The sequence below is a fragment of the Pogoniulus pusillus genome, chromosome 13 (genome assembly GCF_015220805.1).
Source record: "Pogoniulus pusillus isolate bPogPus1 chromosome 13, bPogPus1.pri, whole genome shotgun sequence".
NCBI classification, from domain to species: domain Eukaryota; kingdom Metazoa; phylum Chordata; class Aves; order Piciformes; family Lybiidae; genus Pogoniulus; species Pogoniulus pusillus.
The window spans coordinates 10,090,845-10,118,484 of NC_087276.1; the positions used below are offsets into that span (position 1 = coordinate 10,090,845).

At 50.1% G+C, this 27,640-nt stretch overlaps 1 long non-coding RNA gene across 2 annotated transcripts in view; it reads left to right on the forward strand.

Moving 5' to 3' along the window:
* The window catches only part of LOC135180484 (uncharacterized), a 50,702-nt gene extending 23,899 nt beyond the window's left edge, over positions 1-26,803 (forward strand). Inside the window, exon 3 of one of the 2 annotated variants that reach the window (XR_010304443.1) lies at positions 26,572-26,803. This is a non-coding gene — a long non-coding RNA (uncharacterized LOC135180484). Of the gene's footprint in view, positions 1-18,089; positions 18,861-26,571 lie in introns of those variants that run through there. The other variant, XR_010304444.1, reaches the window with a different exon arrangement.
* Positions 26,804-27,640: the final 837 nt, after the last annotated feature.

Genomic DNA, 27,640 nt, shown 5'->3' on the forward strand with positions numbered 1-27,640 from the left:
TGCCTCGGGAGGAACAGCCTCTCCTGCACCAGTACAGGTGAGAGAGGGCCTGCTGGAGAGCAGCTCCACAGAGCTGAGAGTGCTGGAGGAAAACCAGATCCACATGAGCCAGCAACCTCTTCTTGGGGCCAAGAAGACAAATAGCTTCTCGAGGAGCATGAAGAAGAAATGTAGCCAACAGGCTGAGGGTGGTTTCCCTTGTTCCTCTACTCTGCCCTAGCGAGTCCTGAGTCTAGTTCTAGGCTCCCCAGTTCAAGAGAGACAGAACTACTGGAGAGAGTCCAGTGGAGGCTGCAAAGCTGCTGAAGGGCCTGGAGCAGCTCTGTGAGAAGCAAAGGCTGAGAGCCTGCAGAAGAGCAGCCTCAGAGCATCTGAGCAATGCTCAGCAAGAGCTAAAGGAGCTGTGGGGGGCAAGAGGCTGGAGCCAGGCTCTTGTCAGCAGTGCCCGGGGACAGCACAAGGGGCAGTGAGCACAAACTGACAGCCAGGAGGTTCCATCTGAGCAGGAGGAGAAAGCTGTTTGTTGTGAGGGTGCTGGAGGCCTGGAGCAGGCTGCCCAGAGAGGTTGTGGAGTCTCCTTCTGTGGAGAGCTTCCAATCTCCCATGGCATTGTGCTGCTGTGGGTGCCCTGCTTTAGCAGAGGGGTTGGACTGGGTGATCTCTGGAGGTGTCTTCCAGCCCTCACCATGCTGAGATTCTAGAACTTGTCATAAATGTCCCTGAGGAGGGGGCACTTCCCATGTAGTCATTTGTATTCGTCATGGGATGATGCTGGTTTTGCTTGGCTGAATCTGGGATGTCATGACCAGGCTTGGGGTACAAGGGAGTAATGAGTTAGTGAAATCCAGAGTTGTCTCTACTGAGACAGCTTTTTAACCCATCTGTTCCCAAGGTGTGGAGCTGTTGTTTTGGGGGATGCTTTAAAACTGAGGGACTCCTGCACTAAACCTGTGAGGTTTTCCCCACAGTGCTGTTTTCCTCTCAGTCTTCATCTTTGAAAGGATTATGGATATCTGGTCTGAGATTCCACAGAATCTCAGCATGGGGGGACTGGAAAGGTCCTCTGGAGATCATCCAGTCCAACCCCCTGTGCTGAAGCAGGGCACTCACAGCAGCTTGCCCAGCATCACAGTGGCCAGGGGAGGTTGGGATCTCTCCAGAGGAGATGATTCCACTACAAACACCTTTGTGCTGACCTGGCAGGCACATGGATGTTACTGATCATGCCCAAGGCCAGCCATGCTCTCAGCCCTGGGGTGCTTGGTCCAGCCTGGGCTTCAATGACAGAACAAGGATGGGTGGAAGTTGAGGCATAGGAAGTTCCATGGAAATATGAGGAGGGAGTTCTTCACTGTGAGAGTGACAGAAGACTGGAACAGGCTGCCCAGGGGGGTTGTGGAGTCTCCCTCTCTGGTAATAATCAAGACCTGCCTAGATGAGTTCCTGTGTGATCTGCTCTAAGTGATCTTGCTCTGCAGAGGAGTTGTACTGGATAAGCTTTCAAGGCCCCTTCCAGCCCCAGCAGCCACCCAGTGCCTTGTTGAACTTGCTGTGGGCACAGCTGGTGCCTCTTGGCTGCTGGATGTATTTAACAGCTGTGTGCTGCTTGGGAATCTGGACTTGGTAGAGTAGGGTTGATGGTTGAACTTGATGATCTTGAAGGCCTTTAGCAAGCTTAGATGATTCTGTGTTTCTATGGCATGAGGGGCTGGAACTGCAAGCTGGAGATGAAGCAAATGTTGCCACATTGCTGACACCAAGGACATTTCTGCTCCTTTCTATCCTCAAATAGGCAGCAAACATTTTGCTCTGTGTCGTGGAGCTCTTCTGCCTTCCTCAGCATCACCTCCTGTGCCATTAATGAATTCCTGTTTGTTTGTTAGTGTTTGATTTTCTTCCCACAGAGGCCTGATTTATTAATAGGGAGTAAAGAAGCAGTAATGAATCCCTCCAGTTATTTAGCTTAGCTTTACTCCTTATTTTCTTATTTTCTGTCAGATAAATTAAAAGCAACCCAAAGCTACAGGAACCTCACTTCCAATTTGGAGAGCTGTAATTATTTGGGAGCTCTTTTTACCAAAACACTGCCTGAACTTGCAGCCAGCTTTTAAATGAGTATTTTATCAGGGCAGGGAATGAAAGCAGCTGAATGCAGTGATGCTGTTTAACCCACCCTGCCTGAAGCCTCTTCTCCCTTTTCATGCCAAGAACTTGGTTTACTGACAATTTTTTCCTCAGTTGACATTAGTTTTGCACACCGAGCTGCAAGGCTGGGGAGCCACTGGAACAGCTTGCCCTGGGAGGCTGTGGATGTCCTCTCCCTGGAGGCATTCAAAGCCAATGCAGGTCACACAGCAGTACATCCAGATGGGTCTTGAAAGAGAAAGAGACTCCCACCTCTCTGGGCAGCCTGCTCCAGGATTCCAACTCCCTCATACCAAACAAGCCTCTCATAGAATCACATAGAGTGATCAGTCAGGGTTGGAAGGGACCACGAGGATCATTTAGTCCCAACCCTCCTGCCATGGGCAGGGACACATCACACTAGATCAGGCTGTCTAGAGCCTCATCCAGCCTGTCCCTAAGCACCTCCAGGGATGAGGCTTCCACCACCTCCCTGGGCAACCTGTTCCAGGGTCTTGCCACCCTCGTGGTGAAGAACTTCCTAATATCCAGTCTGAATCTACCCATTTCTAGCTTTGTTCCATTCCTCCCGGTCCTTTCACTACCTGACATCCTGAAAAGTCCCTCTTGAGGTCCAGTTTGTGCCCACTGCCCCTTGTGCTATCACAAGACACTATAGAACAGAGCCTGGCACCTTCTTCCTGGCACTCACCCTTCAGATATTTATTAACATTAATAAGATCCCCTTTCAGTCTTGTCTTCTCCAGGCTCAACAGTCCCAGGTCTGTCTTCCTTATGAGAAATGCTCCAGTCCAATAATGATCCTCATAGCCTTTGGGGGACAATCTCTGCTATATTCCTGCCCCCCTCGAAGTGGGAAGCCCAGAACTGGACTGGGTACCCGAGCTGTGTTCTCACTGCTTAAGAATCGTTTCAATTTGAAAAGACCTCAAAGATCTGCTTTGGCAGAAGCTGTCCCTGCCCGTGGCAGTGGGGCTTGAAACCAGACGATCTTTCAAGGTGCCTTCCAATCCCAAGCATTCTGTGGATCACCAAATCCAACCACCACACACATCTACATGCATGTGTGTGTACAACTATTATCTTAGCTCTTTCATTTTTGGTCCAGCATCCTCCCTGCCCGAGCCCAGCAGCACCCTGCCCATCCTTTGCAGCACGATTCCAGCAGCGCTCTGCTCCACGCTGCCGCCGCCGCTGCCGCCGCCTGTAAATCCAAGTTTCCCTTCATTTCCATCCCTATACGTCTCTTGAATGACAGCAAATTCATTCCTGAGCTGGAGACTTGCCAGAAGTTTCTCATCTCGTTGTCTGTGGGCTGCTCGCTCTCTCCCTTCTCTGGCTGTTTCTTTTTTTTTCCCCTCTCCCCTTTGAGGTTTTTTTTCCTGATGCCTATAGAGTGAGCTCAACTCAAAGCTTTGCAGCGCAGCTCTCGCCTGCTCTTCTCTATAAAGCCAGCTTGAGCTTCTGCTCCTGTCAGGAGTAGTCGGATTGCTGCCTGGTTTCCCTGCAGGTGACTCCCAAACTTCACCATGCTGCTGGTAAGGTAGCTTATTTTCTAGGTAAATAGTTGACTGCTTCAGCCAGTGCAGCTTTTGTGGGTCTATCAGCTTGCTTAGAACTAATTAAAAGAGGAGATGCTGAAGCGGTGGGGGAGGTGGTGAATGCCTACTGGGACCTGGATGCTGTTTGTTTTAGTCGCCAGCTAGATTCCCTCAAGGAATCTTAAATCCAACAACACTTCTGGGTGGGTTTTTTTTCCCCTCTAGAGAGGAGGCTGGAGGAGATAGCTGGAGGAAACAGGTGAGCTGATGTGGGGTTTATTTTATGTGATACCTCAGCTGCTACAAGTTTATCAGGGAAGCAGGAATTTGGAGGCTGTGTTGTGATGTAGGCTGGGGAAGGGATCGCCGCTGTCGGCTAAAGGTGCCTGAAGATGAGGAGGGTTCTGCTGAGCAGTGGTGGTGCTGCCGTGCCTGAATTTCTCAAGCTTTTAGCTGCCCTTTTTCTGTTTGCTTTGCAATTCGCAGGGAGGGTGGAGGTGTGTGGAATAAACTAACACGCAGCCACAACCCCCCGTACGTCTTGTGGCTGCGGCTCGTGGGGTGACCCCACCGGGGGAGCTTTTCAGCTCTGGGATTTGGCAGGAATTTCAACTTCTCCCGAATCCAAGCCTTTGAATAGGAAGCAGGATCGAGTAGGGCTCCCGTTGCTCGGAGTTCAGCTGTTTGTCAACATGCAAAACCCTAGGGCTTTTGTCGGGTGCGCTGCAGGATTCCTATGAAGTCATCCAGGAAATGCTCCAGGGACCAATCCTGGCTCTGGTGATGGTCACAGGCATGAAGCAGTTAATCTTAGACTGCCTTTTTGTGGGTGTTTTTATCTTGGCTTTCCTAACATAGTAGTTGTACCAGGCAGAGATTGAGTTTGGAGGGGCTGTTTGGATGTATTTAGCATCAAAGCTTGCTCAAGAATGATGTCTGTCTTGCCTTCCCTCAGCAGCACTCCCCTCGAGAGTAGCTTGCACGGTGTCTTATCTCTACACCTGATGCTAAACTGTGCCTCATTGGGCACCACGCAAGGCAGAAATAAGCCATGAGGCTTCTTCCTTTCCTCCTGCTGACAAACAGAGCTGCTGACATGTCGGATGGCAGCTTCAGGAAGCCATCCATCAGGAGGCTACGTCTGGAAATGCCCCTGCAGGGTGCAAAAATCAGCCTGGGTGCTATTAACTCTGGAGAGGAGGATGCTCCTAGGAGTTAGAGCTAACTGTGAATGGTAGCTCAGACGTTGCACAGAGGTTTCTGAAGCAGCAGGTGAGGATTCACAGATTCAAAAGTGGGTAAGGATGGGAAAGGACCTCTGGACATCATCCAATCTCCCCTGCTAGAGCAGGGTCACCTAAATCAGGTTGCCCAGGAACCCAACCAGACTCTAGAGAAACTCTCCACAACATCTCTGCCCAGGCAGTTCCTCCCTACTCCCCTTAAATCAGTGGGAGAGAAGGAGGAGGAGGCTGAAGATGTTGGTATTGATGTATCTGACATGGCAGAGATGATATGGCTCTTAGTTCCAGCGTGGGTGGATGGAAATAAGCAAATATTGAATTATCATTTGTGCAAAGCTAAAATTAATCTGAGCTTTTATGGTTTTTCCAGGGTGACTTGTCAGACAATGTAAACTGATTTGCTAAATTGGGGGTGGGGGGAAGGGGAGTAGAATCAAACAAACAAAAAAGCCTTAGGAATATCTAATTTACCCTAAGCTGAATGTAGTTGAGTTCCCTTTGTTGTCTGTTTCAAGTTTTGCCGCTTTCCAGCAGGTTGAGTGGGCTCTGTGGGTACTCTTAGAGGTAAAATAAATACACAAATAATTAATCTTAGTGGTAAGATGCTGGGATGCACTCAGTGTTGCCAGTGCAGCACTCTTGCATCGTGTCAAATCCTTTCTTCACCTGCTTTTATGATACATCTTAAAGATTCTAAGAGAGACCTTTGTTTGCTTTCAGTCTCTGCCCTCTAAAAAACTCTGACTTGGGTTCTTTAAGGATCCTGAAGGTTCTTCCTCTTGCAATTTGTGTCATCTCCTTGGACACTTTGGCTGAGGGGAGGCTCTGTTGCTCTCTACGACTCTGTGGAATGAGGTGGGATTGGTCTCTTCTCCCTAGTATCAGTTGTTAGAAGGAGAGGAAATGGCTTGAAATTGTGCCAGGGAGGCTTAGGTTGGACATTAGGAACAATGTGTTTGCTGCAAGAGTGGTCAAGGATTAGAACAGGCTGCCTAAGGAGGTGGTGGAGTCTCCATCCCTGGAGGTACTCAAAAAACCTGTGGCCATGGCAATTGGTTGTGGGTTAGTGGCCATGGTGGTGTTGGATTGACAGTTGAACTGGGTGACCTTAGAGGGCTTTTCCAACCCAAATAATTCTGTGATCTTAAAGGGCTTTCCCAGCCTGAATTATGGAATTGCTTCAGTTGGGAAAGACCTCCAAGATCATTGAGTCCAAGCATTGACCCACACAGCCATTAAACCGTGTCCCAAAGTGTCACATCTTTGAGCACCCTCCAAGGATGGTGACTCCATCTAGTTTAGCATCAGGTTGAGTAGAGTTAGAGACTGGACTTGATGATCTTAAAGGCCTTTTCCAACCAAAACTATTCTATGAATAAGAACCTATAAGACAAAGTTATGCTGAGGATAGAATTTTTTCCTGTTGGGGGAACATTTTTATGGTGTAAAATAAATTCTACAGGGAGTCAAATGAAATTTTTTCACTTAAGCACCCAAAAGGAGTTGTGATAGGATGTTCTCAAAGGAGTAGGGCACACATGGGATCAAAGTGGTCTTTATGACCATTGTGTGGCCAAAGCAATTCCTAGTGAGATTCAAAGTTGTTTTCAGAAGTGGTTAAGTGGAACTATTTAGATTATCAGTGTTTCAAACACCTATAAAGTGGAGGTGTTTGACAGGACCAATGGACCAATGCAAAGCATAACTGAGGGGCATTTCAACATCAGCGGTGCTCCTCAACCTCCTGACAAGAAACTGTGCCCTTGTGGCCAAGAAGGCAAATGATCTCATGGGGTGCATGAAGAAGAGTGTGGCCAGCAGGTCAAAGGAGGTTCTCCTCCCCTTCTACTTTGTAATAGCAAGGACAAAGCTGCAGTCCTGGGTCCAGTTCTGGGCTCCCCAGTACAATAGAGACAGGGAACTATTGAAGAGAGTCCAGTGGAAGCTGCAAAGATGCTGAGTGGACCTGGAGCATCTTTGTGAGGAAGAAAGGCTGGGATCCCTGGGGCTGTTAAGCCTGGAGAAAACTGAGAGGAGATCTTAATGTGTATAAGTGTCTAAAGGGTGGATGTCAAGGAGAAAGGCACAATTCCTTCTCAGTGGTGTCCTGTAGTAGGACAAGGGACAGAAGATAGAAACTGGAACCCAGAAAATTGCACCTTAGCATGAGGAAAACCCCCTGTAGTGTGAGAGTGCTAGAACCTTGGAGCAGGCTGCCCAGAGAGGTTGTGGAGACTTTCAAGACCCATCTGGGTGCATTCCTATGTGACCTGTCCTAAGTGATCCTGCTTTAGCACGGGTGTTGGCCTCCATCTCTGGAGGTCCTTTCCAACCCCTATCACTCTATGATTCTATGAAACTAGGACAATAAAACCAGGAGAACAGGATAAAATCCTTGCCCAGGCCTGAGAATATTGTCTGATGTTCTGTGTGAGCCAGCTGGATGTGAAGACTGGGGCAATCAACCTACACCATGCCCAATTTCAACTGACATAGCTGAAAATGGTTAAGCTACTTAAAAGCAAAGGCATTTGTAGGCAAGTGCTCCTGAGCCCCTTTGCCTTCCAGAGGGGTGGCAGCAGGGTTGGCACTTTCTTGATGGAATTACCCAAAAAGCCTTCTAAAATCACTTTGGAGCGCCAGGACCACTTGCAGCAGCACAAACCCAGTGCTCCCTCCAGCAAGAGAGTTTGCTGAGCTTTCCACATCTTTATCAGTGACTTGGATGAAGGGACAGGGCAGAGCCTCAGCCATTTTGCTGATGATACAGAGCTGGGAGGAGTGGCTGGTACCCATCAGGCTGTGCTACCTTCAGGTAGACCTGGAGATTTGGGAGAGAAGAACCTCATGAAGTTCAACAAGGGAAGGTGTAGGGTTCTGCACCTGAGGAGGAAAAACTTCTTCACCCAGACAAGTCAGGGGTGTCCTACTGGGAAGCAGGAAGGACCTGGGAGTGTTTGGGGGCCAACAAGTTCACAGTAAGCCAGCAATGTGTCCTTAGGCCCAAGAAGGGCAATGGTGCCCTGGGGTGCATGAAGAAGGGTGGCTTGGATGGATTCACTCTGATATGGGTCATGAACTGGCTGGAGGGCTGGGCCCAGAGAGTGTAGGTGAATGGTGCCACATCAAGCTGGCAGCTGTCACTAGCAGTGTCCCCCCAAGGATCAGTGCTGGGCCCAGTCCTGTTCAATATTTACTGATGATCTAGACCAGGGGATTGAGTCCAGCAGCAGTAAGTTTGCAGATGGCACCAAGCTTGGAGCAGGTGTGGAGCTGTTGGAGGGTAAGAGAGACCTTGCCAGGCTGGATGGGTGGGCAGAGGCCAATGGGATGAGATTTAACAAGGCCAAGTGCAGGGTTCTGCACTTTGGCCACAACAACCCCAAGCAGCATGGCAGGCTGGGGACAGAGTGGCTGGAGAGCAGCCAGGCAGAGAGGGAACTGGGGGTACTGGTAGAGAGCAGGCTGAAGATGAGCCAGCAGTGTGCCCAGGAGAGCCAATTGCATCCTGGATCAGGAACAGTGTGGCCAGTAGAACAAAGGAGTTTATTCTTCTGTACTCAGCACTGGTCAGGTCACACCTTGAGTGCTGTGTCCAGTTCTGGGCTCCTCAATTCAAGAGAGATGTTGAGGTGCTGGAATGTGTCCAGAGAAGTGCAACAAAGCTGGTGAGGAGCCTGGAGCACAAACCCTGTGAGGAGAGGCTGAGGGAGCTGGGGGTGTGCATCCTGCAGAAGAGGAGGCTCAGGGCAGACCTCATTGCTGTCTACAACTACCTGAAGGGAGGCTGTAGCCAGGTGGGGTTGGTCTCTTCTGCCAGGCAAGCAGCAACAGAACAAGGGGACACAGTCTCAAGTTGTGCCAGGGGAGGTCTAGGCTGGATGTTAGGAGGAAGTTGTTTGCAGAGAGAGTGATTGGCATTGGAATGGGCTGCCCAGGGAGGTGGTGGAGTCACCATCCCTGGAGGTGTTGAAGCAAAGCCTGGCTGAGGCACTTAGTGCCATGGTCTGGTTGACTGGACAGGGCTGGGTGCTAGGTTGGGCTGGATGATCTTGGAGATCTCTTCCAACCCACTTGATTCTGAGATTCTAAGAGTATGGCCAACAGGTTGAGGGACATTTTCTTCTCCCTCTATTCTGCCCTAGTGAGGCCACATCTGGGATATGGTTCTCAATTCTGGGCTCTCCAGTTCAAGACAGGCAGGGAACTTACTGGAGGGAGTCCAGTGAAGACTGCAGAGATGCTGGAGGGGCTGGGGCACTCTGAGCAAGTAGGTTGCAACCTGGTTGCTGGTGTAAAGCTGCTTTCAGTTCCTGTGCTGGATGTTATGACTATGACCTAAAGCAAGTCTGTGTCCTTGAGTAGATGTCAGTAGGATGGGCCTGACCTGGCCTTGGTTTTGTTGCTACATCCACATTTGATGGCTACTCAGGGTTTTGTAAGAGGAAATGCGGACCTTGATGCAGCCCAGGTGGTAACGTCTTCCTGAAAAACAGCCCTGTTCATGTGCTGATGCTGGGAATGCTACTCTGCTCCATGCTCTCCATCTGCTCTGCTCACAAATGGGTGCTGCCAGGGCCTCCTGGGCATAGGTGGGACCAAGGCAAGTTTTACCCCAGTCCCTGATGAAGTAAGGCCAACCAAGGATGGGTTGTGATATCTGAAATCACATAATGTCAAGGGCTGGAAGGGAACTCAAAAGCTCATCTGGTCCAACCCTCCTGCTAGAGCAGGTTCACCTATACCAGATCACACAGGAACATGTCCAGGTGGGTTTCAAATAGCTCCAGAGAAGGACACTCCACAAGGACCAGGGGTTTAGTTTTTGAAAGGGCCAAGAAGGGTCTCACCACAGTCCCTAATGCAGTAAGACCCCCCCAGGAGTGGGCTGTGATCCCATTTGGAAAAGACCAGAAGTTCAGCAAGGGAAGGAGTAAAAAGCTCCCACCTCTTTGTCCAGGAGCTATGTAGTGTTTTGGTCCTTGGAGGTGTTGTGATGGCTGTTTGGTGCTGTTAGAGAGCAAGATCCATGACACTGCTGTCTCTGAACCATGGGAGAAGTCAGAAATCTGGTGCTATGATAGGGTGAGATGTATGAATCAACATCTGTCATTCTAACAAATCTTTCAGCCTCATCAAGGCTGGGGCTGGAAAGTTCCTGGTTGTGACAGGTGGCTGAGTTTGGTCACACCAGAGCCTCCTTGCTGAGGATCTCAGGTGGTGACAGCATTGTGGTGTCCTTCATGTCCTTATTAATAGCATCTCCCAATGACTGCTCCAGACCATGGCTGTCTTGGCTTGTGCATCAGGAGTATCTCTCATCTTTTGTGCTGTGTTGCTGTCTGCTCTTTGCTGCCTCAGCTCTGAAGGTGTCTCCTGAGCCCAGGAGCTTGGCTGGTGTTTCCTGGAGCATCAGCTGGTGGAAGAAGGGATTTTAGCTCTGCCCACAAAGCTGCTCTCTTGCACAAGATGGTAAACCACCAATCTATTGGGAAGGTGAAAGAGGAGATTTTGTGTTCTCTGCAGTTTCAGGGCAAAATATTTTTCATTTCCTGCACTGGAAATAAATTTTCTGCACCTTACAGAAGGGTCTCAGGGGTGACCTGCAGGCAGTTTAATTGAAGATAAATGCACACTGTTTGCAAACCCTCTCACAGCACCTTTGGAGTGAGATGTGATATGGTCTGGTGCTGTGAAGCCTGATATTTGCTTTTAATAATCTTTGGATACCCTTTGGAGGCCTCTCCTGTGTCCCTCCCCTTCCAAGCTCCAGCTCTCCTGCTGGAAAAGTAGCCAATATCCATTCTCAGGGGCACACAATCAACTTCTCCTTGTTCAAAAGCAAATGGCAAGGACTGTGTGCCTCTTGAAAGCTGTGTCTGCTGTCAACTGCTCAGGACAGAAGCTTTTGATTCCAGAAAATGTCAGTGATCTTTACCCCAAAAAGACTGGTTTGAGAAGCTCCCAAGGAACAGGTAAATCAACTTACAAGGTGGTGGAGACATTCTTTGTTTTAATCCCTCTTAAGAAGACCACCTGTTTTGTAGGCATTCCTGTCCCATAAGCAGATTCATACAATGGTAGAATCCCACAATCCCAGCATAGTCGGGGTTGGAAGAGACCTGGACTTAGGGACCTCTGGAAATCATCCAGTCCAACCCTGCTGCTAACACAGGGGCACCCACAGCAGCTTTCCAGCATCATAATGCCCAGGGGCTTTGGAATCTCTCCAGACAAGGAGACTCCACAACCTCCCTGGGCAGCCTGCTCCCGGCCTCCAGCACCCTCACACCAAACAAGTTTCTCCTGCTCAGATGGTACCTCCTGGGTTCCAGTTTGTGCCTATTGCTCCTTGTCTCCTCTCTAGGCACCACTGACCAGAGCCTGACTCCAGCTGCTTGCCCCGCTACAGCTCCTTTCTCTCTTGCTGAGCACTGCTCAGATGCCCTCTGGGGCTGCTCTTCTGCAGGCTCTCAGCCTTTACTCCTCACAGAGCTGCTCCAGGCCCCTCAGCAGCTTTGTAACCTTCTCCACTGGACTCTATCCAAGCAGTTCCCTGTCTCTCTTGAATTGGGAAGACCAGGACTGGATCCACAACTCTGTCTGTAGTCTCTCTAGGGCAAAGTAGATGGTGGAGAGAACCCCCCTTGACCTGCTGGCCACACTCTTCATACACCCCAAATGATCTTTGTTGTTATTAGCTCTTGGGGTACATTGATGGCTTGTGGTGACCTTGTTCCCCAGCACTCCCAGGTCCTTCTCCATGGATCTGCTCTCCAGCAGATCACCCCTCACTTGTCCTGCTGCAGGGAGTTGTTCCTCCCCATGGGCTGGGCTCCAGGACCCCTTTTTAAGATGTTGTCTCTTCCTTCTTGCAATTTTGCTCCCTCTGAGACCACTCAGAAATGAGGCGAATCCTTCTGAAGTTACTTCCTCCCTCCCCCCCCATCACGAGTTCCACCTTGAGCCACATTCATGAGTCCAAACACTGGGGTGTTCGTTGGGTGCATCTTGCTGACTCTTGCTAAGCAGGAAACAAATTAGGGCATATTAACATCTCCTGCATTCCTCCTGCCTCTTGGCCCAGAGCCTCCCATCCCCTTCTGCAGCACCGGAGGCAGCTGAGCACTGGGCACAGTCCCAGAAACATGAGGTTTGGAACTCTTTCAGCAGCAAGGGCTGGTGATGAGGTGAGCTGCTTGCCAAGGTGGCCGGTGCCAGGGGTGCTGGGCACACCTCAGCACATGGCCTAATGAGCTGGATTTGGGCTGGGCTAGAGACAGGCTACTCCTGAGGACAAAGCACACCACCAGCTCCTATGTTTAGAGCCTTCTGAATGTTCTGTTCCCTTGGTAGATTGGCTTGTAACAAGCAACCATGCCTGTGCTGTACATGCTACGAGGATGACTAGGGGAGTGTGGAGGGGCATGGCTGATGAGGAGAGGCTGAGGGACCTGGGGCTGCTTAGTCTGGAGAAGAGAAGACTTAGATGGGATTTGATAAATGTTTATCAGTATCTGAAGGCTGCCAGGAGTGGGGGACAGGCTCTGCTCCCTGCTCCCTGGGATAGGACAAGGAGCAATGGGTGTAAGTTGCAGCAAAAGAGGCTCTGCCTCAACACAAGGGGGAACTTCTTTCCTGGAAGGGTCCCAGAGCACTGGAACAGGCTCCCCAGAGAGGTTGTGGAGTCTCCTTCTCTGGAGCCTTTCAAGGCCTGTCTGGATGTGTTCCTCTGTGATCTGTGTTAGATAGCATTGTCCTGCTCTGGCAGGGGGGGTTGGACTCGATGTTCTCTTTGAGTCTCTTCCATCCCCTAACACCCTATGACTGAGTGCCAGCCAGATGCTGGTGCTGCACAATGAAGCATTTTGCTTGGAAAAGACCTTTCAGTTCACCAAGCCTCACTGCTCTCCAGCTCTGCCAAAGCTGGTGCTAAACCGTGTCCCTCAGCAACACATTTTTCTGACTTTAAAAGCTTTCCGAGGATGGGGATTCAACCACCCCCCTGGGCAGCCTGTGCCAGTCTTTGAGAGCCCTCTTAGTGAAGAAGTGTCTTCTAATGTCCAACCTAAACTTGTTCTGGTGCAACCTGAGGCCATTTCGTCTTGTCATAGAATGGTCTGGGTTGGGAGGGACCTCCAAAGGGCATCCAACCCTGCCCTGCAGCCAGCAGGGACATCCTCCATTAGATAAGGTTGCCTGCAGCCCTGTTCAGCCTCACTTTGAATATCTCCAAGAATGGGCCCTCAACCACCTCTCTGGGCAACCTGTTCCAATGTTCTGGCACCCTCATGGTGCAGAACTTGTTCCTCACATCCAATCTCTATCTTCTCTGCTCTAGTTTGAAGATCCTGTCCCTGCAGCCCTTTGCAAACAGTCTCTCTGCAGCCACCTTGTAGGCCCTTCAGGCACTGGCAGGCTGCTCTGAGGTCTCCCTGGAGCCTTCTCTTCTCCAGGCTGCACACCTCCAGCTCCCTCAGCCTATTCTTGCAGCAGAGCTGCTCCAAGCCCCTGATCATTTTCATGGCCTCCTCTGAACCTGCTCCATCAGGTCCATGTCCTTCTTGTGTTGAGGGTGCCAGAGTGGGGCACAGAACTCCAGGTGAAGTCTCCCCAGATCAGAGTGAAGAGGCAGAATCACCTGTCTGGAGCTGCTGGCAGTATTGCTTTGGATGCAGTCCAGGATGTGATTTGCCTTCTATGATGCAAGCTGGCACTGTCCCATCACTTGTTCCTTGGGAGGAGAGACCAACCTCCTTTCAGGGGGCTGGAGAAAGCCAGGAGTCTGCCCTCAGCTGCCTCCTCTCCAAGCTGAGCAGTCCCAAGTCCCTCAACTCTTCACAAAGAGCTGAAGGCCTGGCAGCCTTTTCTGGTTCCCTAGCTGACCTGGTGTGCTGTAGCCAGCTCTGCCAGCAGCCCATCTTGCATAATTGAAGATATTGCAGGCTTTCAGAATTCAAACAGGAAAGAAATGACTCTTATGAAAACAGAAGGATAAAAATATCTGGAATGAAAGCCCAAGGGATATGGAGATTAACAGGTCATCACAACCCCTACAACGCTCAAGGGCAGCCAAGGATGTTCTTGGTGGGCTGTTCCCATCACTGCCCTGTTGCCAAGAGGAGCAGGTCACAATGGATGTGCCTCTGTCACCAGCTGTAGGGCTGCTACTTTCCTTGTCTTTCCCATCCCTCTCTCCAGGATGCAGCTGCAAAGGTCACCACACATCAGATGGTGCAAGTCAGTGCTGTTATCCTTGGAAGAAAATTGCATCACTTAAGCTAATTGCCAAATGGGCCTTTCTCTGCTGACAAATGGCATACCTGGGCTCTCTAGGAAGGCAGAGAGCACAGCTGTGAGAGCAAAGTCACTGTGAAGGCTCTTGGAGGGATATGATTTACTTAACCTACTTCTTACAGCACAATTAAGTGTGGCTGAGTAATGGCTGCAGAGCAATGACCTTTCCTCCAAAACTCTTCATGCATTTCACTGAGAAGGTCTGGACAGCAGTTAGTGCTTGAGGAGGTAGTGGGAGGGTGAGCTCCTCCTGCTTCCAGTTCATAGACTCTTAGAAATGTTCCAGATGGAAAAGCCCTCTGAGGTCATTGAGTTCAACCCAGCACCATCATGTCCCCAAATGCTATGGCCACACATTTCTTTGCCTCCATGGATGGTGACTCCACTACCTCTCTGAGTAGCCTGTTCCAATTTCTGACTACTCTTCCAGTAATGTCCAACCTAAACCTCTCCTGTTGCAGCTTGAGGCCATTCAGGGGTGGATAAGAAGGGCTGTGCTGAGTGGATCAGGAGAGAGGTTCTCCTGCCCCTCTACTTTGCCCTGCTGAGGCCACATCTGGAATATTGTGCCCAGATCTGGATCCCTCAGTTCAAGAAGGACCTTGGGGAACTGCTTGGGTCTCCAGATCAGAGCCAGAAAGATGTTGAAAGCAGTGGAAGATCTTCCTTAGGAGGAGAGCCTGAGGCAGCTGGGGCTGTGCTGCTTGGAGAGGAGGAGCCTGAGGGCTGCCCTCATCCATGGTGATCAATGTGTGCAGGGTGAGTGCCAGGAGGCTGGAGCCAGGCTCTACTGGGTGATGCCCAATGCCAGCACAAGGGGCAATGGTGGAAGCTGAGGCATAGGAAGTTCCATGGAAATGTGAGGAGGATTTTTTTTCCCTGTGAGAGTGACAGAACCCTGGAATGGGCTGCCCAGGGCGGTTATGGAGTCTCCCTCTCTGGAGATATTCAAGAGCTGCCTGGATGTGTTCCTGTACTATCTGCTCTGGGTGATCCTGCTCTGGCAGGGGGGTTGGACTGGATAAGTTTTTGAGATCCCTTCCAGCCCCTGGCTCCTTGTGATTCTGTTACTTTTTCTCTTGTCCTATCACTTGGTACTTGGGAGAAGAGACCAACCTCCTCACCACTATATAAGGTCTCCCCTCAGTCTCCTCTTCACCAGACTAAACAAACCCAGCTCCTCCCAAGATTTCTTCTTCAGACCCTTCATCATCTCAGCTGCAGAGAGGTTACCACATGTGAGCTGCTGGGTAAAGCATCCTCCTTCAGTTTCTCAGCCTCATGTGAAACAGTGGGATTTGTGTCCTTGGGACCCAGTCTGAAGATGTGGAGAAGCAGATCTCTGGGAGCATTGCCTGGGCTGTAGGTAGCTGCTGGAGGAGATGTTTAGGTGGAGCAGCTTCTAGGATTTATGAGTTGTTTGGTTTGTGGCAGTTTTCCTTCTTCTGTAAGTAAGACATTGAGGGGCTGGATGGGTCTAGAGAAGGGCAACAAAGCTGGGGAAGGGTCTGGAGAACAGGGCTGGGGAGGAGCAGCTGAGGGAGCTGGGGGTGTTCAGCCTGGAGAAGAGGAGGCTGAGAACAAACCTCATTGCTGTCTGCAACTCCTTGAAAGGAGGCTGGAGCCAAGCGGGGATTTGATCTCTTCTCCCAAGGAGCAAGTGATAAAATGAGTGGAAGTGATCTCAGTTTGCCTCAGTGGAGGTTTAGGTTGGACATGAGGAAGAGTTTCTTCCTCAAAAGGATTGTCAAGGCCTGGACCAAGCTGCTCAGTCCCCATCCCTGGAGGGCTTTCAAAGCTACATAGCTGTGATGCTGAGAGCTGTGGTTTAGTGGTGAGCTGGCAGTGCTTGGGTTAATGCTTGGAGGGGATGTTAAAAGTGTCTTCTATCCAAAACAACTCTGTGATTCTAAGATGGATGATTAGTTTTTTCTCCTTTATTATGTTCCCAGAGGCTCTTACGTTGTTCTGGATAAATTCTTGCATAAATCTCCATCTTGTCAGCCTCGGTAGAGCCCAGCAAAGGTCTGGTTGAAGGACTTCTAAGATATTTTAAAGCCAGATGCAAAATTCTCCATTTATCCTATGTTTTTTTTTTCCCTTGGTGTCACTTTCAGTTAGAACATCCTTTAGTAATAAAAATAAAGCTCTATTCAGGGCAAGTGAGCGAGTTTGGGAGCATTGTAGGCAAAACTGTGACCTCAGTTCTTATTCATAGAATTGTCAGGGCTGGAAAGGCCTTCAAGCACCATCCAGTCCCACTCCTCCTGCCCTGGGCAGGGACACCTCACACTAGATCAGGTTGCCCAGAGCCACATCCAGCCTGGCCTTAAAAACTTCCAGGGATGAGGCTTCCACCACCTGTTCCAGTATCTCACCCCCTTTGAGGTGAACTTCTTCCTAACAACCAATCTGAATCTACCCATTGAGAGTTTTGCTCCGTTCCCCCCGGTCCTATCACTACCCAAACACCCTAGCAAGTCCTTCAGCAGCTTTTTTGTAGCCCACTTCAGGTACTGTCAGACCACAGTAAGGTCTCCTGGGAGCCTTCTCTTCTCCAGATTGAACAACCGTAACTCTGTTTCTGTAGGAAAGGTGCTCCATCCCTCAGCTCCTATTCCTTAAGCTACCAGGTTGTCTCCAAATGAATCCCAAAGGCAGGTTTGTTGTGTAGCTTTGTGCCATCCAAAAGCCCTGGAAGAGCAAAACCTGAAGAGGGAAGGTTGGCTGAAATCAACCTTTGTAGCTTGACAAAGCTTTTTGCATCAGCTCTGCTGGCAGCACCAGCTGAGGTTGTGTTGATGCATCAATACTAAGAAGAATTTGGTGTTTGAAGGGCAAACTTTGATATTAAGAAGATCAGAGACTTGCTGGAGAGAGCACAGCAAAGGGCTACAGAGATGTTGAGGGGACTGGAACATCTCCGATGGGGTAAGGCTGAAAGCATTGAGACTGTTTAGTCTGGAGAGCAGCCTGAGGGGGAATCTCATCAATGCTGATCAGTACAAGAGTGGCTGTCAGGAGGATGGGACCAGGCTTTGTTCAGTGGTGCCCAGTGACAGGACAAGGGGTAGAGGGCACAAACTTGAACATCAGAAGTTCCATCTGAACATGAGGAGGAAGATCTTGAATTTAGGGTGGCAGAGCCCTGGAGCAGGCTGCCCACAGGGATGATGGAGTCTCCATCTCCACAGACATTCCAAACCCACCTGGCTATGTTCCTGTGTGACCTCCTTTAGGTGAACCTATCTTGACAGTGGGGTTGGACTTGATGATGTCCAGAGAACCCTTCCAAGCCCTAACATCCTCTGATTCTTTGTTTTCTAGCTCAATATAGTGCAGAATTTTTCTTGCTTCAGAATTTGAATGAAAAAAAAAACCCAAACAAATACAATTCCTTTTAGCCTTCTGTGTTTGGAGAGGATTCCTTACAAACACAAAGCCTGAAGGCTCCAAACCCCTAAGGCAAGTAAAGCACCAGCGTTTAGAGCTCTTTAGAGCCGTTCTCCAGCTTTAATTTCAGTTTCACAACATTTGGTGCTTGGCTTTGTGGATTTTGAATAATAATGAAGTAGGTTCGAAGTCTCTTTTGAAGTCCTTGCTAGCACAGCATCAGATTTTGGGGCAGGGGGGTGTGTATGTGTGTTAAAGCAGAAATGGTGTCAACCACCACGTGGAAAACTCTGACTTTAAAAAACAAATGTAAAATGATAATTCTAGGAATTGTGGTTTTAGAGGTTTCTTCCTATCTACTAAATTGCTTGGAAATGATTTGAGGAAAAGAGGAAATGGAAAGTAAAATGGAAACCTTTCTGATGTTTGTTTTTCTCTCTTTATCTTTCTCTTTGCTTTTTATCTGCAGGGACAGGGGACAGCATTCCTTGTCCTTTGTGTGCAAGTAAATAGATGGTGGACTTCTTTGGGACTGTTTCTGTATTAATTGCCCATCTAGATTTGGCTTCCCAGCTCAGGCTCTGCTCACTCAGGCATTTGCTGAAGCTTAGGGCAGCTTTGCACAGCCAGGGGCTGCTGCTAGCAGGGAGAAGCTGATGAGCACAGCTCCTGCCAAGGGCTGGAGGGCACAAAGACTCTGCCTGACACTTGCTCCTCTGCAAATCAAGGGCACTGCCACAGCTCTGCCCCACATTGTGGGGCAGGAAGGCAGAGGGGGTGCCTGTGGGGAGGAGCAGCCAGCACAGTTGAGCCTCAACTGCCCAGCAAGGGATTGCAGCCCCTGGATGGCATCTTCAGCAGCAAGCTGAGGCATCCCCAGGCTCAAGCCTCTTCTTCCCTGGCTGCTGTCCCAGAAAGACTCTGTCTCTTCTGCCTTGCAGCCCCATCCCTCTATTCCTCAACCCAGCTCCTGAATGCAGTTCCCACCTGCTGCTGAGTGCTGTCTGGGACTTGCCCAGTGCCTGCCCCCAGCATCAGTGGTGCCGTCCTTGCCCTCAGGGGTTGGGTTCCATGTTGGTCTGTGCCTCTATCCCATGGCATTGTTCTTTCCATCCCAGCTGGGTTAGCTTCTTTCCCAGTCCCTCTGTCTCTCTCCCTTTTCCCCTTTGGGAAGGCAGAGGGCTTTCTGGAGAGCTTCTGGCACTCAGCTGGTGGCCTGCCCAACCCTGACACTCGATGTACTGTCCATGTGCTGTCTCCAGGAGGAAAAATAATCTTTCTGTGCTTGTTTTCCTTTAATTTTCCTCTGTTTGACATCATCTTAGTGAAATGATCTACCTTGCAGCTCAGGGGCTTAGATGGGCTTAGAGCCTTCTGTGATAACCTTTACATCCTGTTATTCTTTCTCCCTGCACAGCTGTGAGTGATAATCTGATGAGCAGCTTTTATAAGGAGCAGCTGAGAAACTTGGGGGATGTTCAGCCTGGAGAAAAGGAGGCTGAGGGCAGATCTTATTGCTCTTTGCAACTTCCTGAAAGGAGGCTGGAGACAGGTGGATGTTGCTCTGTTTTCCCAAGGGATTAATGGTAAGGCAAGAGGAGATGGCTTTAAGTTGCCCTAGGGGAGCTTTAGGTTGGATGTGAGGAACAGCTTCTTCCCTGAATGGGGACTCCACCAGGGCACTGGTGGAGTCCCCATCCATGGGGGTGCTTCAAAATCATGTAGATATGGTGCTGAGGGTCATGGTTTGGTGGTGGGCATGGTAGTGTTGGGTTAATGGATGGGCTTGATGATCTTAGGGGTCTCTTCCAACCAAAACAACTTTGTGGTTTTATGACTGCACAATAACATCAACACCTGTTTCCCATATGAAGCAAACCCCTGCATCACCTCTGGCAAGTCAAACATTGCTGTTCAGATGCAGACAGGTAGGGGCCAGCAACACCAAGATCTTCTGCACTTCAGTCAGTGCCGTGAGACCCAGCAAGAATGGCCTCAACTCAGAATGATGAGAGAACAGCAGGGCAGATTCTCCCCCAGGCTGGAAATGGCATCACTCTGCCCCTTTTATTTCTTTACAAACCAGAAGCTGCCCCTCTACAAGCACTGCTGGCCCCAAATTACCTTTGTGCAACAGGCTTTTGCTCAAGGAAAATAATTGTTAAGATCCACCTAAATTCCAGGTACCTTGTAACATAATCAAGACTATTTAGAATCATAGAGTCACAGAACTGTTAGGGGTGGAAGGGACCTCAAGGATCATCCAGTTCCACCCCCCCTGCCATGAGCAGGGACCCCTCACACTAGATCAGGTTGCCCAGAGCCACATCCAGCCTGGCCTTAAAGATCTCCAGGGATGAGGCTTCTAACACCTCCCTGGGCAACCTGTGCCAGTGTCTCAGCACCCTCATGGTGAAGAATTTTTTCCTAGCATCTTTTACCACAGAGCCCTACCAAAAATGACCCTCAACCTGCAATTGTCTCTAGAAGAGATGCAGAAGCTGTAGAGATGGTCTTTGACAAAAGTTTGCTTTAAGAACTACTCACTTAGTCAAGAGCATGCAAAATACTTTAAACAGCTCCAACTAAGCTGTTTTTAAAGCACTAGCAGGAAACCCAAGTCAAGTGAAGCTGTTTTCCACTGGATTTGTTTTTTCTTAAGAAACCAACTTAGGCAAACATTGTTCAACTGCTCCTTAATACATGGAAATAATATTCCAAAACAGGGACAAAAAGGCCTTGGTGAGGGGGATCCAAACTGCATGTAGCATGCAAATGAATTCCCAGCTTGAGCACTAGGATAAAACTGAGCAAAACTCACAGCTTGAAAAGAGCTGCTCAGAGCTCTGTAGGGTTCCTGTGATTATTGATAAGAAAGCCAGAGGAGGCTGTGGGTGCCTCCACCCTGGAGGTGTTCAAGGCCAGGTTGGATGAGGCCTTGAGCAACCTAGACTAGTGGAAGGTGTCCCTGCCCATGGCAGGGGGTTTGGAACTGGATGATTATCAAGGTCCTTCCCACTGGGGAAGTCTAGGAATTGTATAATCCCAGGATTGGTTTGATTGGAGAAGACCTTTAAGAGCTATTTCTATGAGAAATTCAAAAGGCAACTTGCTGAGACCAGCAGCAGCTGTTGGGGTCTTTTCCATGGAACAGCAGTGCTCTGGGGGTGGTTACTGATCTCAGATGTGTGCAGCAGAATGATCCATTCAGCATCTTCATGGAAAATGCCCACTCACAAAGGAGCAGAGGGAAAAGCTGGCTGAAGTACTGGTGCTTTTAGGCTTCATGCCTGTGACCTCCCTTGTCCTGGTCACCTCCCATAGCTGGGATCTGTGCCTGTGACCTCCCTCGTCCTGGTGACCTCATGTAGCTGGGATCTGTTTGTACATGAAGATAAAGACCCAAAGTGGGTAAAGCTTTTTGGTTTTAGCCAAAACTTATGTCCCAGGCCAAATGATTGATCTGAAATTCCCCACTCCAAAGTGTTGCTGCTAACCAAAAATGCTTCTCAGGGGAGACTTGGGTTAAACAGGATACTCAAAGGAGTGGTGGTAGCCTCATTCCTGGAAGTTCTTAAGGCCAGGCTGGATGTGACTCTGAGCAACCTGGTCTAGTGGAAAGTGTCCCTGCCCATATCAGGGGGGTTGGAACTGGATGATCATTGAAGACTCTTCCAACTGTGACAATTCTGTGAAATAGGCATTGGAATTGGTTGCCCAGGGAGGTGATGGAGTTACCATCCCTGGAGGTGTTCAAGCAACATTGTGGACAGGGCACCTGGGGAGGTGACTTAGTGAATGTGGAGGAGTTGGGTTGATGGCTGAACTGGATCATCTTAGAGGGCTTTTCCAAGTGGAACAGTTCTATGACTCTGCAATTGCAGCATTCCAGGAAGGAAGTGGCCAGAAGTGAAGACTCATTTTTAAAGTTCTGGTGATCCAGGGCAAACTTCTCTTTTCCTGGTGGCTGTAAGGGAGGCACCATCAGCTCTCCCTTACTGCCAGTACCATCAGCTCTGATCTAGTGTGGGCACTGTCAGCTCTCCCTCACTACTAGTACCACCAACTCTGATCTAGTGTGGGCACTGTCAGCTCTACCTCACTACTAGTATCAGCTTTGCCCTAGTGTGGGCACTGTTAGCTCTGCCTTACTGCCAATGCCATCAGCTTTGCCCTAGTATGGGCACTGTTAGCTCTGCCTTACTGCCAGTGCCATCAGCTTTGCCCTAGTATGGGCACTGTTAGCTCTGCCTTACTGCCAGTGCCATCAGCTCTGCCCTAGATGGTGCCCTAGTGTGGGCACTGTCAGCTCTCCCTTACTGCTGGTACCATCAGCTCTGCCCCAGCACAGGCACTGTCAGCTCTCCCTTACTGCTGGCACCATCAGCTCTGCCCCAGCACAGGCACTGTCAGCTCTCCCTTACTGCTGGCACCATCAGCTCTGCCCCAGCACAGGCACTGTCAGCTCTCCCTTACTGCTGGCACCATCAGCTCTGCCCCAGCACAGGCACTGTCAGCTCTGCCTTACTGCTGGCACCATCAGCTCTGCCCCAGCACAGGCACTGTCAGCTCTCCCTTACTGCTGGCACCATCAGCTCTGCCCCAGCACAGGCACTGTCAGCTCTGCCTTACTGCTGGCACCATCAGCTCTGCCCCAGCACAGGCACTGTCAGCTCTCCCTTACTGCTGGCACCATCAGCTCTGCCCCAGCACAGGCACTGTCAGCTCTCCCTTACTGCTGGCACCATCAGCTCTGCCCCAGCACAGGCACTGTCAGCTCTGCCTTACTGCTGGCACCATCAGCTCTGCCCCAGCACAGGCACTGTCAGCTCTCCCTTACTGCTGGCACCATCAGCTCTGCCCCAGCACAGGCACTGTCAGCTCTCCCTTACTGCTGGCACCATCAGCTCTGCCCCAGCACAGGCACTGTCAGCTCTGCCTTACTGCTGGCACCATCAGCTCTGCCCCAGCACAGGCACTGTCAGCTCTCCCTTACTGCTGGCACCATCAGCTCTGCCCCAGCACAGGCACTGTCAGCTCTGCCTTACTGCTGGCACCATCAGCTCTGCCCCAGCACAGGCACTGTCAGCTCTCCCTTACTGCTGGCACCATCAGCTCTGCCCCAGCACAGGCACTGTCAGCTCTCCCTTACTGCTGGCACCATCAGCTCTGCCCCAGCACAGGCACTGTCAGCTCTCCCTTACTGCTGGCACCATCAGCTCTGCCCCAGCACAGGCACTGTCAGCTCTGCCTTACTGCTGGCACCATCAGCTCTGCCCCAGCACAGGCACTGTCAGCTCTCCCTTACTGCTGGCACCATCAGCTCTGCCCCAGCACAGGCACTGTCAGCTCTGCCTTACTGCTGGCACCATCAGCTCTGCCCCAGCACAGGCACTGTCAGCTCTGCCTTACTGCTGGCACCATCAGCTCTGCCCCAGCACAGGCACTGTCAGCTCTCCCTTACTGCTGGCACCATCAGCTCTGCCCCAGCACAGGCACTGTCAGCTCTCCCTTACTGCTGGCACCATCAGCTCTGCCCCAGCACAGGCACTGTCAGCTCTCCCTTACTGCTGGCACCATCAGCTCTGCCCCAGCACAGGCACTGTCAGCTCTCCCTTACTGCTGGCACCATCAGCTCTGCCCCAGCACAGGCACACCATCAGTCCTGCCCCATGCTGAGCGTGCCAGCAGCTGAATGCCACCGCAGCAGGGAGTTTAAGGGCTGCTCCGCAAATTAAAAGCTCCTTTCTCCTTAGCTTGGTGATTTGGAGCTATGTTCCCCGGTGAAGTGTTGTAATTAAAAGTAAAACAGAGGTCTGCAGCTGATGGATGTGACCCCTGGTGCTCACCTGCTGAGAAGCCTGTGTAACATAGATAGAGATGTATATTTTTTACCCCCCCTCCCCAGCAGAAGGTAGATGGGAGATTCATCACCAGGACAGCAAACATATTCAAGGAGAGGGAGGGGGGAAGCAATTACATGGAGAGCTGTCACTACCAGCAGCCCCATGAATATTCCTAATGCAAATTTTAATTTAAAATATTGGTTTAATTGTCTGCTGGGGAACTTGATGCTGGCTTCATAAGCAAAGTGAGGGCTTGGGTGATGGATGGGCCCCAGCAGGCTGGGAGAGCTGCTTCTCCGTGTGAAGATGAAGTGGTCTAAGACACTGAGGGCTGGTTGTGCCTGTCACCAGCCTAAAAATAACAGCATGAAGTCATTTAGCATCTTACATTTCTAATTGGGTTGGCTTAGCCACAGGGCTCTGACAGGGGGAGTTGTGTTCTGCTAGGGGAGCTGGCACCGGTGGGCAAGATGGATGGTCACCTAGTAGGGAGAGAACTCGCACCACCTCAGCATGGTGGAGTTGGAAGAGACCTCTAAAGCTCATCCAGTCCAACTCCCCTGCTAAAGCAGAGCACCCACACCAGTTTGCACAACATCATAATGCCCAGGGTTGAGATCTCTTCAGATAAGGAGACTCCACAACCTCTCTGGGCAGCCTGCTCCAGGCCTCCAGCACCTTCACACCAAACAACTTTCTCCTCCTGCTCAGGTGGAACCTCCTGGCTGCCAGTTTGTGCCCATTGTCCTGTCCATAGGAACCACTGACAAAAGTCTGCCTCCAGCCTCTTGTCCCCCAAAACTCCTTTAGCTCTTGCTGAGCATTGCTCAGATGCCCTCTGGGGCTGCTCTTCTGCAGGCTCAACAGCCCCAGAGCTCTCAGCCTTTACTCCTCACAGCTGCTGCAGCCCCCTCAGCAGCTTTGGAGCCTCCCCTGGACTCTCTCCAAGTAGTTCCCTGTCACCCTTGAAGTGAGCAGCCCAGAACTGGACCCAGGTCACTTTAGGTAGCTGATTATATTTGTCCCTTCAGCATCTCCAAATCCTTGAAAGCTCATTCTTCATCCAGAACCAGCCAGGCATTAATTTGGATGTGAAAGGCATGAATGTTTGAAGACATTGGCTTGCTGGGAGTGCTAACTTGTGTTCCAACAGCACTTTCCAAGTTCATTGCTGTTTTTGGTATCACAGATGGCTGCAAACTGTAGGGCTCTCTTCTATTGTGTCTTTCCCCTCTGCCAAGTTAACAAAAGGATGCTCAGACTTGGCTCTGGAGCTTCTCTCACCGGTGGAAATCACCTCCTCGTGCTGCCGAAGGGCTGGAAGCGCAAGGCAGGATGTGGGGAAATATGTGTGGTCTGGGTGTTTGTCGTTGGTGCTGGGGGTTATTTTGGGATGCAGACTTCTGTTCAGCACAGAGTGGGGCTCTCTGGATGAGGAACGCATTTGCATTGTGTGTTTGCCAGCACATTTCATGTTTCGCTTGCTGCTGGGTGTATTTTGGGACACAAACTCGTGTTTGGTATAAACTGGGAGCTCTTTAGAAGGTGAATGACTTCATAGCTGGCAGCAGGGGAAGAGGAGGCTAAAGGGAAACTTTGTTGCTCTCTACAACTACTTGAAAGGAGGATGCAGTGAGGTAGGAAATGGTCTCTTCTGCCTAGCATCAGTGATAGAATGAGAGGAAGTGGTCTGAAGCTGCACCAGGGGAGGTTTAGATTGGCCATTAGGAAACATTTCTTCACAGAAAGTGTTCCTGGGCACTGGAGCAGACTGCCCAGGGAGGTGGAGTCACCATCTCTGGAGGGGTTCAAGAAGTGTGTTGACATAGCACCTGGGGACATGGTTTAATGGCCATGGTGGGGCTGGGCTCAGTGTTATTGAAGGTCTTTTTCAGTTGAAGAAATTCTGTGATTCTGGATGTGCTGGTTTGAAGGATTGCATCCTATGGTTTTGCTGAAGGATATGATGTAGTCATAGAATCATAGAATCACCAGGTTGGAAGAGACCTCCAAGATCATCCAGTCCAACCTATCACCCAGCCCTATCCAATCAACTAGACCATGGCACATGGCCATGGTACTTAGATTGTGGTTGGACCTGATGATCTTTTCCAACCATAGTGACTCTGTGATGTGCTTTTCTGGTCAATGTGTTGCTTTGGATTTTAAAGAGGTGATTGTGCTGATCTCAGCCTGATTTCTGGTGACTCTAAACAAGTCTTGGGGGGAAAGCAGGGCTGTAGCATGCAGGAGATTATAGCTGGTTGAGCCCTACATCACTCATGGTGGGTTTTGGAAGGTGTGTAGGTGATAGATGAAGAGGATTGTGGGGCTCTCACTCCAAGAAAGATATTGAAGTCCTGGAGCAAATCCAGAGAAGGGCAACAGAGCTGATGAAGTGTCTGGAGAATAGGTCTGTTGAGGAGTAGCTGAGGGAGCTGGGAGTGTTCAGCCTGGAGAAGGGAAGGCTGAGGGGAGACCTCATTGCTCTCTACAAGTCCCTGAAAGGAGGCTAGAGGCAGGTAGAGATGGTCTCTTCTCCCAGTGAACAAGGGATCAAATGAGAGGAAATGACCTCACGTAGCCCTGGGGGAGGTTTAAGTTGGAACAATTTTATCCCCTAAAGGGTTGTCAAGGCCTGACCCAGTCTGCCCAGGGCAGTGTTGGAGTGTCCCTCCCTAGGTGTATTTCAAAGTCATGTAGATGTGGTGCTGAGGGACATGGTTTAGAACCAGTGAGGTAATGGTTGGACTTGATGATCTTGAAGGTCTTCTCCAACCAAAATGATTCTGTCTTTATCCTACCTGATGGATTTGAATGCCACAAGGGGATTTTGCCCTTAAAGCATTCTGTCAGGTGCTTTTTGGGTCACTTGGGTGGCATCTCAGAGATCTTGGTGTGGCCTTTGCTCTCCTGGATGCTCAGCTAACAGCTGTGAGGTGTGAGCTCTCGAAGTCATATCTGAAATCTGTAGCTACCTCCAAGTATTCTCCAGTTCTCCCTTCCCAGCCTGTCTACTCAAAAGGAAGGGAAAGCTTTGCTCTCGCTCTCTTTGCACCTCTGATTCACTCTGTGAAGTGGAAATTGCTTCCATTTCTTCCTTAGGCTGGATAATGAAATGCCCTGATGACATTGTGAGGAGCACAGAGGAGAGATCAGAAAGAAAAACAGAGCTTCAGAGCATGGTTTGAAATGTGAGTGCAAAGATGCTGCTTCCCACACCAGACAAAGGAAAGAGCAGGCTGTGGAGAATAGAATATTATTTATAGAAGAGAACTGCTCCATAAAATGCTGCTTTATTTTTGAGGGGCTCCATCCTGTGCAGTAGGGTGGAGGTGGGGTGGAGTTGGCTTGTGGAGGTGGCAAAACCACGGGGAATACATGAGGGGGCTGAGTGTTTGGGTTAGGCTGTGTTTAATAATGCCTGGAGGTGTTTGAAAGAGGCAGAGATGTGGTGCTGAGGGACATGCTTTAGCACCAGACGTGGTGAAGTTAGAGCATGGATGGACTGGATGATCTTTAGGACATGGTTTAATGGCCATGGTGGTGTTGGGCTGATCATGAAGGTCTTTTCCAGCCAAAATGATTCTATGATTGCTGGCATTTAATTCTGGCAACTGAAATGCTGGCAGTTCATGTGAAAACACCTTTTGTGCTCTGCATCTAAGGTTTATGACCATTTGTCCATCCCAGCTTTGGAGGCAGGCACTAGAGTGAGATCTCAGCTAGTTCCAGTCTAGTCCAGACTCTTGCTGGTGTCAAGAAAGCACTGCACAGGTTTTGGTGGTTAGCTGAACTTTCTGTCCTTGCTCTTTCAGCTGTGTGCTCTCAGTGTCTCTCTCGTTGTGCAAAGATGGGAGAGTTTTAGATGCAGAAAGAATTGTCATAGGGACTGGTGCAGGATGTTGAAGTCTTCCCTGGAAAACCCTATAGAAAACTGAGTATCTGACTGAGAGAGTAGGGCTTGGTCAGCCTGGAGAAGAGAAGGCTCCAGGCAGACCTTGTGGTGGCCTTGTAGTGCTTAAAGGGGCTGATGAGAAATCTGGGGGCAGAATTTTGTGACAGGACTAGGGGTGTAATGGTATGAACCGAAACAGGGAGATTCAGACTGGAGAGAAGGAAGACATTTTTGACCCCGAGGGTGGTGACATCCTGGCCCAGATTGCCCAGGGTG